Below are 16,265 nucleotides of genomic sequence, written 5' to 3'. Positions count from 1 at the left end.
ACAACTGACAACGCCACATTAGGAGAACAGATAACATATAGATAGGGCCATACGTGGGATGTACAGGAGGATAAGGGATAAAGGAAAATATTTTGCTGGATTTTCTTCAGTACACACTGTATTATACATTTTCAGGACTGCAGCCAGCTCTGGACTGCAGAACTGACACTCCACAGTCACCTTTATGAATCAGGGGCCCCCCAGCTGGGCATAATGCTTTAATTGGTGGCCTGGGGACCCTTTCACCGTCACAACGTGGCATGAGGGAGGTGGGGGTATTGCCAGGGTTAGATGCCGAAATTTTGCTCGGTAATGACCTGGGGCATGCAACTGTGTGTTCACAGCAGAGCTGGCTCCTGTTGCAGAAATGACTAGGAGCCAGTCATCAGGGATCGCAGCAAAACCAACCCCTGTCATCCTGCATTTGGGACCAACAGTTCCAGCGGTCTCTGCGGAGACCAGACAGGTAAGCCAGTCTTTACACTGGCGACACACTTTATTCGAGCTCGGCTAGTCCCACGAATTCGGGTATACCCGGGTGTATTGAGGTTTGTGACTGTTTTCTGCCCGAATGCATTGAGGTATTTTCCAGGCAGGGATTGAAGCATTTTATTCCCGCTGGCTGCAATACTGCACAGTATATATATATATATACTGCATTACAATTCATGAATTTATGCCATCTGGTAGACACGCGAAGCATTGCATCCTATTAAATCCTAATCATTATCATTTAACAGATCAGCCGCCCGTCAGCCAGGCATGAACCCAGGCTGGGAAGGCAAACGCAACGGGGCTTGTCAGAGGTGAGGAGCGGCGCATTCCAGGTATCTGCCAGGTACATACTGGGTATTTGCTCGAATAAAGTGTGTCGATGCAGTTACCTGTTCCTGTTCCCCCTCACTTAGAGACTAATGGCCTCATGCAGTAAGCGCCGAAAAGCCATTTTTCGCCATTTTTACACCAAAAATACCTCGGCGATTCAATAAGAGCCGATAAGCTGCCGAAAACACAAAAAAAAATCGCCATTTTTTTGCCAATACAAAGTTTTCAGTAACCACACGGCGAAAAGCAACTTTTCGGCACTCATTACAACTTTTTGAAACCCGCTCAATTTTAGAAGCCCCGAGTAGCTTTTCGCAGCTTTTCGCAGCTTTTCGCAGCTTTTCGCAGCTTATCGCCGCTCTAGAATTGAGAATTTCTCGCAAATTCGTCCCGGTAACTAAAGTTGTCAAGTTGCTGGGGAGAAGTTTAGACACGGGCGGCGGGACGGTACTTAGAAATATTTTGCCCTTTTTCCTGCCTCGGCTTGATGCCGGGGGTGTCTCCGGAGCTGATACCCATTAATACCAGCACCGGAGATCCCAGGCATGAATACAGGAAAAATGCATTTACAGCCCAATTCATTACCTTAGCAGCTAACCGCTAAGGCAATGAAGGGGATATCCACCCGTGCCAGGCTTATTGTGGGTAGCGGGTGTGGGTGAAGGTGGTATGAGGCCCTTGGTGGGGGTTTAGGCTTTGCGGGGGGGTTGCGGGTGGACTTAACCCCTTCATTACCTTAGCGGTTAATACCGCTATGGTAATGAAGGGGTTAATGCCTCCCACTACCCACCCAAAAGGCCTAAACACCCACCATTGGGGCTAATACCCCCTTCACCCACCCCTCCGCTACCCACAATAAAAACAATACACACTACAGCCCCACTACCCACCTCCTAGGCCCTTTTTTACTCTACTCTCTCTCTATATATATATATACGGTATATATATTGTGACAAACAGCTTACTCCGGGGCTCCGCCGTCTGTCCGGGACTGTTAGAACACGGTCTTTTAGGGTAGGTTAAATGACGAGGCGTAACGTGCTGTTCCTTTAAACAGGCTATGCCTGGTTTATTCAGTCCCAGGCACTGAGACTGCCACAGTGCATACAAAAGAAACACAAGCAAAACAAAAGCCTGCTCACCTGAGCAATAACTTAACTAAGGTTTTCCCTGACTCAGGGTTGGAGTGGCTTTTCCACTTCCAACAACAAAATAAGGAACATTGCAGTTTTAGAAAAAAGGAGCAGAATGATTTAACCTGTTTGGGGAGAGGATTTCCCCCTATCTGCTTCCAGCAGGCTTCCTGCCTCCAGGCTCTTGATGAGAGGGAAGAGGAACCAGGAAATCAGTCTTAAATACCTGATTTCTAAATAGCGGGACAGGTGACAGAAATCAGGCAGCAGACAAACTCTGGTCTGGATCCCTCATCCCTCAGTTCCAGCACTTGCCAAACTGTGGGATAGAGTGCATGCATTATGAGGCTGCACTTCCAGCCTAAACAGGATAGAAACTGTTCAGTATCCTGGGAGCCCTATATATGAAATTTATTACCATCCCCTGGTAATCCCCTGTCACATCCCCTGTCACATATCCTCCCCCCCAGCTCAGACCTGGAGGGATGAGCGACCATGGATATTAGGGAGTGCATCCTTGACAACCAGTCAGCATTGCCATGTTTGTGCCCTGACCTGTGTTCCACAGAAAATTTAAAGGGTTGTAGACTTAGGAACCACCTGGTCACTCTAGCATTCTTCTCTCTGTTTTGACACATCCAGGTGAGGGGTGCATGATCTGTGACCAACCAGAACTTTCTCCCCAACAGATAGTATTTGAGCGTCTCTACAGCCCACTTTATTGCGAGACACTCTTTCTCGACTATGGAGTAATTTTTCTCCTGGGGATTTAGTTTCCTACTTAAATAAAGGATGGGGTGCTCCTCACCTTGAGACTCCTGGGAGAGTACAGCCCCCAGCCCTACCTCGGATGTGTCAGTTTGGACTAAGAACTCTTTAGAGAAGTCAGGTGTGACCAATACTGGTTGGGCACAGAGAGCTTCTTTCAGGCTTCTAAAGGCCTGTTCGGTTTCGGGGGACCACTTTACCATTAGCGGCCCTCTTGCTTTTGTGAGGTCGGTTAGTGGGGTTGCCTTAGTTGCAAAATTGGGAATATACCTTCTATAGTAACCAATTAATCCCAAAAAGGTCCTTACTTGTTTTTTTGTAACTGGCCTTGGCCAATTTTGTATCACCTCTACTTTAAGTGTTTGGGGTTTGAGTAAACCTCTGCCAATAGAATACCCCAGATAGTTGGCCTCCTCCAGACCAATAGTGCATTTAGCTGGGTTAGCAGTTAGTCCAGCAGACCGAACTGCGTCAAGCACAGCTTGGACCTTTGGAAGGTTGGATTGCCAATCTTCACTATGGATTACCACATCATCCAGGTAGGCGGCAGCATACCAAGCATGTGATTTAAATTTTTTATCCATCATTCTTTGGAATGTGGCGGGAGCTCCATGTAAGCCAAAAGGCAGCACCCTATACTGAAAGAGGCCGTCTGGGGTTGAGAAGGCTGTCTTTTCTTTTGCCCTTTCTGTGAGGGGAACCTGCCAGTACCCTTTTGTTAGGTCTAGGGTCATGAGATATCGGGCTTTGCCCAGTCTCTCTACCAGTTCATCAACCCTGGGCATAGGATAAGTATCAAATTTTGACACAGCGTTTAGTTTACGGTAGTCATTGCTAAACCTTGTTGTACCGTCTGGCTATGGGACTAAAACTATAGAGCTGTTCCACCCACTTTGGGATTCCTCAATTACGCCTAGTTTTAGCATTTTTAACCTCTAAACTTATAGCCTCTCTTTTGGCCTCTGGGATTCGGTACGGTTTAAGGTTAACTCGGACCCCCGGTTCAGAGACTAGGTCATGTTCAATTATGCTAGTTCTACCTGGCTGTGTAGAGACAACTTCTTTGTTTCTTCTCACTAAATTCTGGACCTCTCGTTTCTGATGAACGGACAGGGTTTCGGCTATGCTAACCTGTAGGTCAGTTTCTCGATTCTCTGATGGACTTGGGGGTACTAGGGTTAACAAGACCTCTCTATCTTTCCAGGGCTTAAGTAGGTTTACATGGTAAATTTGCTCAGGTTTCCTCCTACCTGGCTGTCTCACCTTGTAATTTACTTCTCCCACTCTTTCCAAGACCTCATATGGCCTATGCCACTTAGCAAGGAATTTACTAGCACCCTTATTATACGTATTCCTCTGTGCCTCTTGAGCTTTTTCCATGTGTTCCCTCACTATAGGTAGGACTGCAGCTATGCGGTCCTGCATCTGGGCAACATGCTCTATTACACTTCTGTATGGGGTAACCTCGTGTTCCCAAGTCTCTTTGGCTATATCCATTAAGCCCCTTGGGTGTCGGCCATACAATAGTTCAAACGGGGAGAAGCCTGTGGATGATTGGGGAACCTCCCTAATGGCAAATAGCAGGTATGGTAACAAACAATCCCAGTTTTTCCCATCCTTATCGAACGCCCGGCATAACATGCTTTTTAAGGTTTTATTGAATCGCTCCACTAAACCATCTGTTTGTGGATGATAGACTAAGGTTCTGAGATGCTTGAGTTTTAGGAGTTTACATAACTCTTTTGTTACTTGAGACATACAGTAAATGGTGTTCCCTGGTCAGTTAAGATCTCTTTAGGAATTCCGACCCGGGTAAACAGGACTATTAACTCTTTTGCTATGTTTTTTGCAGAGGTGCTACGTAGGGGAATTGCCTCCGGATATCGGGTGGCATAATCTAATATTACCAATATATGCTGATGTCCCCTAGCTGACTTTATTAGGGGTCCTACTAGATCCATAGCAATCCGGTTAAATGGTACATCTATTATGGGAAGGGGTACCAATGGACTACGATACGCTTTGAACGGGGCGGTGAGCTGACATTCTGGGCATGAGGAGCAATAATTTGTAATTTCTGCCAGAACCCCAGGCCAATAGAAGCTTCGGAGAACCTTTTCTTTTGTCTTTTCCACCCCTAGGTGTCCCCCCAATTGGTGACTATGTGCGAGGTGTAATACTACATTACGGAATGTCCGTGGTACCAACAATAGTTTAGTTATAATTGATTTCCTTTTATCAACCCGATATACTAGGTCATTCTCTATCGTGAAGTAGGGGTAGGCAAGTGACCTATCTGGTTGGCCAGGAGTACTATTTTGGTCCCGTATATTCCCCCTTGCTTCCGCTAATGTGGGGTCTTCCCACTGGGACTTCTTAAAACTCCCAGGACTGACCTCTAGGTCAGCAAAGGTCTTATCCTGTTCTTGGTTGGTGTAAGCGCCTGTTCAGCATCTTGATTTGGGGTATTCCCTACCAAGGTAGCCATGAGGAAGGGAATTTTACAGCACTCATCCTCTTTCCCCTTCTTATTTGTCCATCGTCAACCTCTATTTCTGAAAAAGGGAAAGGATTTGTTTCTTCTGTTACTTCTTTATGGTCCGCTATTGAACTCTGGGCGCTATTCTGAGAGGAGGACCACATTTTTAGAAAATGGGGAAAGTCGGTCTCTATTAACACATCATGTGCCAGTTTGGGTACTATACTCACTTTGAAATCTAAAGAACCAAACTCTGTTTCAATACAAACATCAACAGTGGAATATTCGTGATTATCCCCATGTATACAACAAATTGCCACTCTTTGTGAACTGTTTACCTGTTTTTTCTCAATGGGCAACAGGTATTCGGACACTAGTGTAAACATACTCCCAGAGTCAAGAAGTGCCCGAATCCTCTTACCATTTACCTTTACAAATGCCCACAGATGGTTATTCAAGGGGTCCTCTGGGCTAGGGCCCATACATTGGGACCACAACGAATAAGGTTCAACGCTGTTGCATTGCATTGGTTCAGCATTTAGTGGGCAGACTTTCGCAGTGTGGCCCCGCTCATAACAATTTATACATTAGGTACATAGTCTGTGTCTGACTTAGAGCCCTTTTTCGGCTCCATATGTTGGCTGTTGCCCTTATTATATGAGCCACTGTTGCTGGTGCTGTGTGAAGACGGTCGTTGCTCTTCAGCCCCCCTTAACCATGGTACCCTTTTACCGTCTCTGGAAGAGTCCTGGAACCTTGGGTAGTGGGGATGCTCCATGACTATGGGTTGCGGGTGCTCTTCTGCTGCATTGTACCTTTCTACGAGGGCCACCAGCTCATCTGCATTGTGGGGTCACTCTGACTGACCCAATGGCGTAGGGCAGAGGGAAGTTTCCTCAAGAACTGGTCCATGACCAACCGTTCTACGATGTGGCTTGCTGAGTTGATCTCGGGTTGTAGCCACTTCCGAGCGAGGTGGATGAGGTCATACATCTGGCTTCGGGTGGCTTTATCCAACATGAAGGACCATGCGTGGAACCTTTGGGCACGAACAGCCGTGGTTACGCCGAGGCGGGAGGGGATCTCGAACTTCAATTTTGCATAGACGTTAGCTTTGGCTGGCTCTAGATCAAAGTAAGCCTTCTGGTATTCGCCGCTTAAGAAGGGTGCGATTAGACTGGCCCACTCAGCTTCTGGCCATCCCTCTCTCTGTGCCGTTCGTTCAAACGTGAGAAGATAGGTTACAACATCATCCGAGGGCCCCATATTCTGAAGTTAGTGGCTTGCCCTGGTCATTTTCGGGACTGGGCTGCCTCTGCCAGTGGAGTCTTAATGATAGTCCCTCTCAGGATCTCGAGCTCCTGCTGTAATCCCTGGGTGAACCGTTGTTGCTCCTCTCTCAGCAAGCGGTTTGTCTCTTGCTGGTTTGCAGTCGCGTTTTGCAGAGCTGCATTCGCCTCTTGCAGGGCTGCATTCGTCTGTTGCTGGGTTGCATTCGCCTTTTGCAGGGCTGCATTCGTCTGTTGCTGGTTTGCATTAGTCTCTTGCTGGGCTATTAACAGCTGTTGCTGGGTTGCATTCACATGTTGCTGGGTTTCATTCGTGTCTTTCTGGGCAGCGACATTGCGTACCAGCGCACTCACCACGTCTTCCATCTTGTTTGGAGATAAAAAAAAACTTTTTTTTTTTTTTTTTAAAGTTCTTTAACCCGCAGACCTTTTAGTGTTCTGCCCGCATTCTCCACCATATGTTACAAACGGCTTACTCCGGGGCTCCGCCGTCTGTCCGGGACTGTTAGAACACAGTCTTTTAGGGTAGGTTAAATGACGAGGCGTAACGTGCTGTTCCTTTAAACAGGCTATGCCTGGTTTATTCAGTACCAGGCACTGAGACTGCCACAGTGCATACAAAAGAAACACAAGCAAAACTAAAGCCTGCTCACCTGAGCAATAACTTAACTAAGGTTTTCCCTGACTCAGGGTTGGAGTGGCTTTTCCACTTCCAACAACAAAATAAGGAGCATTGCAGTTTTAAAAAAAAGAAGCAGAATGATTTAACCTGTTTGGGGAGAGGATTTTCCCCTCTCTGCTTCCAGCAGCCTTCCTGCCTCCAGGCTCTTGGGGAGAGGGAAGAGGAACCAGGAAATCAGTCTTAAATACCTGATTTCTAACTAGCAGGACAGGTGACAGAAATTAGGCAGCAGACAAACTCTGGTCTGGATCCCTCATCCCTCAGTTCCAGCACTTGCCAAACTGTGGGATGGAGTGCATGTATTATGAGGCTGCACTTCCAGCCTAAACAGGATAGAAACTGTTCAGTATCCTGGGAGCCCTATATATGGAATTTATTACCATCCCCTGGTTTCTGTCTCAATATATATATATATATATATATATATATATATATATATATATATATAGATATACGTTACCGTTCCAAGGATTGGTAAACAAGAGACAGCACTCAATGTTGAAAATCAATCAAAGTGTATTAGTGATAGCAAAAATACATCCAGAAACCCAACGTTTCGGTCCTACAGAATGGGACCTTCCCCTGAGTGCTGTCTCTTGTTTACCAATCCTTGGAATGGTAACGTATAACTACATGCTCTATATGGGACGTGCACCTGTGGCTTACCAGCACCTATTGGAGTGCCAACTGCCTTATCTGACTATATATATATATATATATATATATATATATATATATATATATATATATATATATATGTGTGTGTGTAGAGGTATCAGTACCGTGCTAGCCGAGCTTCAATAATCAAAAAATAAATAGATGATACCGTTCTGTGGCTAACGAAATGCTTTTATTTGTGCGAGCTTTCGAGATACACTGATCTCTTCTTCCGGCGATGTTACAATGAATGAAGCAAGTGAAGAAAGAGTGTGTATGTGTATCAGTGTGAATAAAAATGAATGGAGTGCCCACAGTATATACAGTGCTTTACACAAGGTGTGTGTGGAGTGGGAGTGGATATAAATGGTGTGGGTGGGTGTGGAAATGTGAGAGTTTGTAGCACAACTAAAAGTGTGTGTGGATACATTTTTTTTTACATAGCAGGACATAATAACAATCATCTGTTCCTTAGCAGGTCTTAAAATTAGGTAAATACAACCTCAGATGAACAACAACAGATGACATATTACACCGTGTCATGATTTATTTAACAAAAATAATGTTTTTTCAATAAAGTAGTCATTTTTGTCAGACCTGTCTCTCTGTTTTGCTGTGCGCTGCACACACATTGTTTTTGGCAGCTCAGGAGACCCCCTGCTCCCACACAATATTATTAACAATACATTAATGCTGCTTCATTACCGTAGCGGATAGTCGGTACGGTAATGAATTATTGTTTATTGATATGTGTGTTTTACTCAGTGTAGATGTTCAGGGGGTCTACGGAGCAGGACCACGTTGATTTCAGGTCTGGGGACCCCCTGCTTCCAGAGATACAGGTCCCAGCTTTACTCACCTGTGTTTATCCTTTTGACTCTCTGCTTGCAGCAGCTAGCTACGATCACCGCTCACCAGTGATTCCAATCATATGGACACTATTCTTAATATTGTTTTTAATATAACAATTGTTGTATATTATTCATTTTGTGTTTTATATCCACATAAAGTTGTCTTTTAGCCATTTACCCGTTTTTACTTCGCTTCCTTATGTTTTTTTCTTTCTTTTGATCTCACAACCAAGGACTGGGGTCCCTTGTATTGGAAGCAGCAATTAATTTGGGTTTTGTTTTTTTTACTTACTTTATTAGTGTTTAAACTCATAATAAGACCCTTTATGCTCCGGAATGGTTCATGTCACGTTATAATCATTTGTGTATTTATTAATTTTAACCTAAAGGGTTTCACGAATCAATCATTTGGCGCACCTACCTTTCCTTCTCTTTTTTATCTTCAATGTAGAGATGCTGGTCTAGAAAAAACAAAAGGATATACTGGTGCACAGCCAAGAGTGGGTCCCAAACAGATTGAGTTAAAAAAATATGCTTTATTATTCCATCTAAAAGGTGGAGGTAAACACGAAATGCATAGGAGGGTGTTTACCTCCACCTTTTTAGATGGATTAATAAAGGATATTTTTTAAACTCAATTTGTTTGGGACCCACTCTTGGCTGTGCGCCAGTATCTCCTTTTGTTTTTCTAGCCAGGAGCAGTAGCCAGGGCTAGGTTAGAACAGCATAGGGTTCTGTTCTCGGACCAGCTGGGCAGGACACATACAGTAGTACAGATCTTCCTGTGCTCACAGGAGATCTGCGTCCTCTGCATAAGCATGCCTACCGGGTATCTGCAGAGACAACTAGGGATCAAAGTAAAGGGTACTGGCAGATCCCCCTGACCCAGGAGGCTAGGGAGAAGTCAGCCTTCATCACTCCGAGTGGCCTCTATGAGTTTTTAGTGATGCCATTCGGGATGAAGAATGCCCCGGCTACCTTCCAATGCCTGGTCAATAGGTTACTGGAGGGAGTGCAAAGTTATGCAAGGGCATACCTGGAGGAGATAGCTGTATTTAGCCATTCATGGGATTCACATCTAGTGCATGTAGCAGTGGTGCTAGCCAGAATTAGGGAAGTGGGGCTCACTTTGAAACCCACTAAGTGCTTAGTCGGAATGGTAGAGTTATTGTACCTAGGGCACCGGGTGGGCGGAGGGCATCTTACACCTGAGCCAGCTAAGGTTGAGGCAGTAATGCAGTGGCCCATCCCTAAGACTAAGAAGCAGGTTATGGCTTTTCTAGGCACCGCTGGCTACATCCGAAAGTTGGTCCCAGAGTACAGTGCTGTGGCTAAACCCCTGATTGACTTGTCCCAGAAGCGACTCTCAGTACTGGTTGTCTGGTCTCCCCTGTGAAGTTGCTTTACATGCATTAAAAACCACACTGTCCACTCAGTGTTCCTATACTACTCTAAAAAGTTTTTGGTGCAGACGGATTCCTCGGATTTTGGCATCAGGGCTGTGCTCAGCCCAGTAGGGGAGGAGGGCAGCGGGCATTGCAATGCGGATGGACTATCCTGCAAGGACAGTCCCATGGACACATTAACCTAAAGAGCTGTGCAGCCAGTTAAACCGCCGGATGGGATGGTCGTAACAGCGCCTACACTTTGAGGTGGGGAGGTGTGACGGTGAGGGGGTACCCAGGCCATTAATAAAGGTATTTGGCCTGGCTGGGTGCCCCTGAGCCATAATGGGTGAAGGAAAACCATTTTTCCTCGCCTAGGCTTTAAACTGAAGGCCCTGTGACTGGACACAATCTGCACCGTTTTGCAGCAGACTTCCCAGGGAAGCTTTCACCCCCTGCCACTGTTATCTTCGATCTTTGGTGAACTTACAGGCCTGGTAAATGAAAGAAATGAAACGTAACGCAAGCCAGGTTTCAAATCCTTTGTCTCAATTTATTACTCATAGGGTAATGACTTTTATACAGAAAAAAAAAAAGATATTAGTTAGAGGCATAACATAGACATATCCTGGGTGTGTCTTGGGCGTAGCTTTGATTAGAGGCGGGATTTAGGGGCAGGACATATTAGTGGCATGATTTTGGGACATGTCTCTCCCAAATACAAGCAATGTCTGAATACATAGCTTATTCATTGTCTGTTATCAAAAGAGACCTTGAGTCTTTAGCAACTATATTACACTATTTTGCTTCTTGCTTAGAACCAGTTTATTGTATTCTAACTAAAACAGCAGGAGACTGTCCATACAAAAAGTATCTTAGCAATATTCTGAGCAGGAAGAAAGGAAATGCAATTTGGCAGAAACTGAGTGCATTTAGGAATTATATTTCAGCAAAAGGCTGACTACAGAATCTTAACTAGTTATGATCAGACAAAATGGAAGCTTAACACAAGTGTAGATTCTGGCCTGACCTACTGGTCCTAACAATTCCTTCCTTTTTGTTCTCTAAAGAACAAATACCCTTACTTGGTACTCTTCTCTATGACTATGGGCTTGTAGTGACCAATAGAGACATATATATCCTTAAGAGACAGTCTATTTACAGAACAGTTAACCATTTCATAGTCCTGATGGACCAAGATGTCCAAGTTGTGCATAACTTCATTCCTTTTTTTACGGCCATTATATCAGCCCAGTTGATTTCTTCTTTGGTCTCTTCTTCTGGGGGACTGGCGACATCATCACCGCAGAGAGGCAAAGCGTCGGTGGGGGTTGCAACGACTTCTGGATCAGAGTTTTGCTGTACTTAACACATAGAGAGCAATGAGTAGGACAAACACACACATACAAAAACATTCGCTAGCTTCGCTCAAAGCAAATCAATCGAACCACCAAGTCCCCATGGTCCCGGAATCCTGGATAAATACACAACATTGCGCTTTAACTAGGGCGCATACATACCCCTCCTTTTGAGGCTAAAATATAGTCTAGAGCTATTCTATTCTGCGGAGCCATTAATTTAAACTAAACCTATTCTTGGTTAAGTGAGTAAATGTCTGTGGTTGTATGATTGAGGATATCCTTGTAAACCTGTCATTCAGTAACCCAACTCCTACATTTGGGAATAAATTCCCTGAAACTTATTCTTCCCATAGACTACTTTTTAGCACTTGTGTATTGGGTGTCTCTCTTTTGTTTCTAACTCTACCTGTGAGCAATTAACATAACCGTGTGTTTGACTGATAAAGCATTCTCCCACCGGGATATCATTCTGCAGGGAGATTCTATTAACCTATAAATCCAAACAAAATAAACAGAGTTAAACAAATAATACCTTATACTACACTACCGACACGTTTAAATCGAGCAGGGCTAGTTCCGCAAGCCGGGGGATGCCCCGGCTTGCTAGCCCCACTCCCTCGGCGTGCCGCGCGTCACCGATGCGCGGTCACGCGTCATCGGGTGTCAGCGCCCCCTGCACGCGCGTCCAGGGCTCCCCGAGGGAGCCCTGGTGTCCCGCGATGTGGGGGACGGCGGCAGGGGGTTCCGGGGGACCCGGCGAACCCGGCAGCGGTAGGGAGAGCGCCCCGATCGGAGGGCGCTCTTCCGCTGCTTTGGCGCGCGCCCGGCACCCTCCGGCGCGCGCCAGGATACTGCTGCGGCCGAGAACGGGCAAATGCTCGAATAAACTCGGCCGCAGCAGTATTTTGGCATCCTTATGGGACGCCACTTACACAAACATAATAGAGCATACATATGTAACTGAAAAATAATAAAAACCTGTAAAAATAAAAAGTTCAAAGTTCATGTGTTGAGGCCTGGACTTTTTTGCCTATGACCTTTCTCCCTTGATGATTAGTGGTCAGAGAGTATTGTGTCCATCAAACACTTATTTGCAGGTGCTATGTCTTTGTCTTTATTACAGTAGCTGTTTGTGCCTAGGCTGGCACTATTTTGACGTGCGTGATGTGTATCCATGATGATAAGAAATTTTTATTGCAATGCTGGTGATGAGTAGTATTTAAATGGCCTTTTCATCTGGGATGAAGAGCGTGCTTGCGTAGAAAATGCTTGACCATTAACCCGTCTCGCGTAGGTGCACTTTCAGCTTCAACCTGTGCCTAGAAAGACTCAAAAATATATATTAGTTGCATGCAATACTTATTAATTATTTTATTACCAATAACATGGTCCTTAATTCGTTACTTTGAACTACTGATGGTCATAACTCATCCCATAAGTGTCTCATAGGGAGAGAATTTATACCTAGAAATAAATTCTTGTATTAATATGGTTACTACTATTATTAGCATCCGCATATTAAACAGAGATATTCCCTATTAACGCTCCTCAAATTTTAAACTAAGCAACCAATGTGGATTTGACTTTGCTACAATCCAAGTTCCTAAAACTTGGTACCTCAGCCTGTGCCAAACCAATTGCTTCCATAATCAACTCTATCCTGTCTGCAGGCCATATCCATAAGACCTGGAAAACTGCCAGAGTTGTCCCAATCTTCAAAAATGGGGACAAAAACACTGTCTCAAACTACAAATCAATCTCTCTTCTCCCAATACACACTTCCTCTCATTCATACCTAACTGCCATCTGCCATTTTCTCTGATGTAAATGGTGTCAACCTTTTAGTCATTTAATACTAACTAACCTTAAAACTCGCCCCACAAATCAAGCATCCCAACAGCCTGCACTCATGGCTATTGTCCCACACCCACAGTCACTCCTGGCTTTCACCTCAAACACTCCACTGTAACTATTCTGCTAAAAAAAAATGTGAAATGCCCTGTATATAATATATAATCTGTTCACACATGCAATTATATATCCCCTGTCCTTTAACTGTATGTCCAGGACATACCCAAAAACGAATAAATGGTTACAAAATTATAAATTTGGCAGATATGATATATCCCTCAACATAGGGACGGCTTGCTACCTGCTTTGCTGTGACATCTGCAAAGGTATTATTATTTTTTACCAGGGGCCTGTCAGCCCTGTTAGTATGGCAGCAACTTTTATTACTGCAAGAGTCCTTGGAGTTAACATTGCTATAATAAATTCTGAACCTGCTGTGCATTGTGTATTATTTACAACATATCAAGCTCTGAACCTCTATAGGGATTTCAGAGAGTCCTTCAATAACCTTTGTATCTCCCCTCTTTTGTTCATATATTATCTTATACAATTATGTGAACAAAAATACAAAAATAGTTATGAAAACAGGTTGCTTGATATATAGCAAAATTAAACTAAATAGATTTGTATGTGTAGTGACTATAAAAATATTTACTGCTTGTGTTAAAAGAAAAAGCCTGCAGTAGGTCTTTTAACAACTGTGGCATTAACAATATAAAAAAATCCTGAAATCCTGAACAAGAGACTTCCTTTTAAAATAGACAAATAATTTTGAACTCTTTGCAAAGTGCTGAGCACACGGCCAGCATTAACTTTTAAAGACACTCTGACTTTAAAAAGAAAAAAATAATTTTCAAAGCACTTTTTTTTTCTTTCTGGACAAACAGCCAGTTTTTCCAGGCCTTTCGCCAGAAACCTCAAATTACAGATAGCAGACAACGGGTTTCGCTGTCTAATTCATATTAACTGCTGGATTAATCCTCGCGCAGGGGATTGTAACATTAGATTAATGTTATGAAGCTTTCCACGCTGTCCTAAAACTGCATTATGTATGGCCTTTCAAAAATTAAATAACGGAATATTTCAAATTACTTATAAACACCAAATCTATGCCAACAAGAGCACTCATTCCCCTGAATGCCTTCTGAAAGAAATCTCATATTCCTGCAAACTTCCATCAATACAATTTTATGCTATCCCGTTTTAACTATGCCCTCTCTTAAACTAAACAAAATATCTTCAAACATGCAACAGTTATACCATGACTAAAAAACTGCAAGCTTGACCCTACCTGTCTTGTATGGCTGCTTATTTAACGGGGACAATTCTCGCTAAAATAACTGATGACCTCCATGCTGCTAAAGACAGATATCACCACACTCCGCTCACACCACTCAACCTCCCCGCAGCACCTGCCACCACGGACACCCTCCTTTTGAAGCGCTATGCACATTAATGGCGTTATATACATATATAATACAATATATTAATTCAAACAGTGTTTGTGATCTCTTACCAGCATTTTTAAACATAAACATTCCCAAACATATCTTAATCCTGTAGAAATAAAATTGAAATGTGTTATCTTACTGCTTTACGGATAAGAAGACAGTTCTACATTACCTTGTTCTCATAAATAAACTGCTTAAGCACAGAGCTAGTTAATTTTAATGTGAATGCTTCGCATTCTTTAAAATGTAAGGGAGAGGCTATGCCCCTCCTTTTATTAAGATAGAAATACCACAAACGAAAAGAAATGTGTCCGGTTTAAAAAGTATCCGCCTGGCCAGGACGAATAAACCTTTCAAACTATAACCAGGGACAGAGCTGAATATACTCCCCTTCCGTTGTGAGGTATTTCTCTCCTATATTCGGTGTACACCTTTTTAAAACCTTTTAAAATTTAGATTTCATCATAAGCAACTAATATTCATATTTTTTGTACACACATGATAATCAGCATGACCCACAGTATCTTTCACACAAGAAATCATTCAGGAAAAAATTAATCAGGGTTACAAACAAACTCTTTTACATAAGGTAGCGGTGTTTTTTAAAAAAAAATTTTTACAGAGACTTGCACTCTGAGCCCCCACAGGCAAAGCAGCACTTCCCTGCTTCTGACTGATAGTGGCACACTCTCTGCCAATGACCAAAACCACCACAATTAAAACAGACACCATTATTCTGAGCTATTCTTCCTGATTGATTTCTGAGAGAGGTAACTTCAGTCTTATTGGCTACTGGGCGAGACACATGCAAATTGCTAGGATAGTTTGCTTATAACTTCAATAAGAGCCTTAATAAAGACTTTGTGCTAATATATTGGCATCACAATTATACAGTACTACCCTGTATTTGAGAAAGTTTCTCACCCTTTGAGCACCAGAATATTAACATTTTTGGAAAAACTTACTATAACTTGAAAGAGGGTCATGTACTGTGTGCATTTCATTTGCAGCGTTAATTGGTTAAGACTATACTTTCAGGGATCATTTCTATAGTTCCAAACTGGAGAAATGTGCTCGAAAGTGTCCAAACTCACAACCCACGAGGAAGAGCTTCAGTGTTTTCTCCTGAGCGTGAAGTGAGCTTACAGTGTTGCTTTCATGCAGCTGCTGTTTGCTTTTGATGACTGTTCCTCTCTCCTGCAAAGGAGAGTTGGAGAGAGAGAACACAAGCTGAGTGGTTAGTTCTTTATAGCAAGTAAAAAATAGAAACCAAAAGAAGAGTAATGTTGTTGTTGTTGTTGTTGTTGTTGTTGATATGACTTTTCTATTAAGTCTAGAAATATTTTTAATACAGATGTATTTCTGAGCGCACATTCATTTTTAAATCTATTTTAAAGCACAATACTCACTCATTAGCTAATATTAGCAACAGGGTGCAGTGAATTAACATATAGGAATATCAAATACAATTATTTGGATTTGCACACTGGATAAGGTGAAACAATGTGCTTTGTGTTTCTAATTGTAAACATG

General features: G+C 43.3%; 1 non-coding gene across 1 annotated transcript; it reads left to right on the top strand.

The window, feature by feature from the left end:
• The first annotated feature begins 15,754 nt into the window (after window positions 1-15,754).
• Window positions 15,755-15,971, top strand: LOC142491745 (small nucleolar RNA U3). Its single transcript, XR_012800501.1, has one exon. It is a non-coding gene; the product is annotated as a small nucleolar RNA U3 (small nucleolar RNA).
• Window positions 15,972-16,265: the final 294 nt, after the last annotated feature.

Source organism: Ascaphus truei, chromosome 3, assembly GCF_040206685.1.
Source record: "Ascaphus truei isolate aAscTru1 chromosome 3, aAscTru1.hap1, whole genome shotgun sequence".
In the NCBI taxonomy this organism is placed as follows: Eukaryota; Metazoa; Chordata; class Amphibia; order Anura; family Ascaphidae; genus Ascaphus; species Ascaphus truei.
Note: the sequence above shows the minus strand (reverse complement) of the source record. Positions and strands in the feature narration are given on the sequence as shown.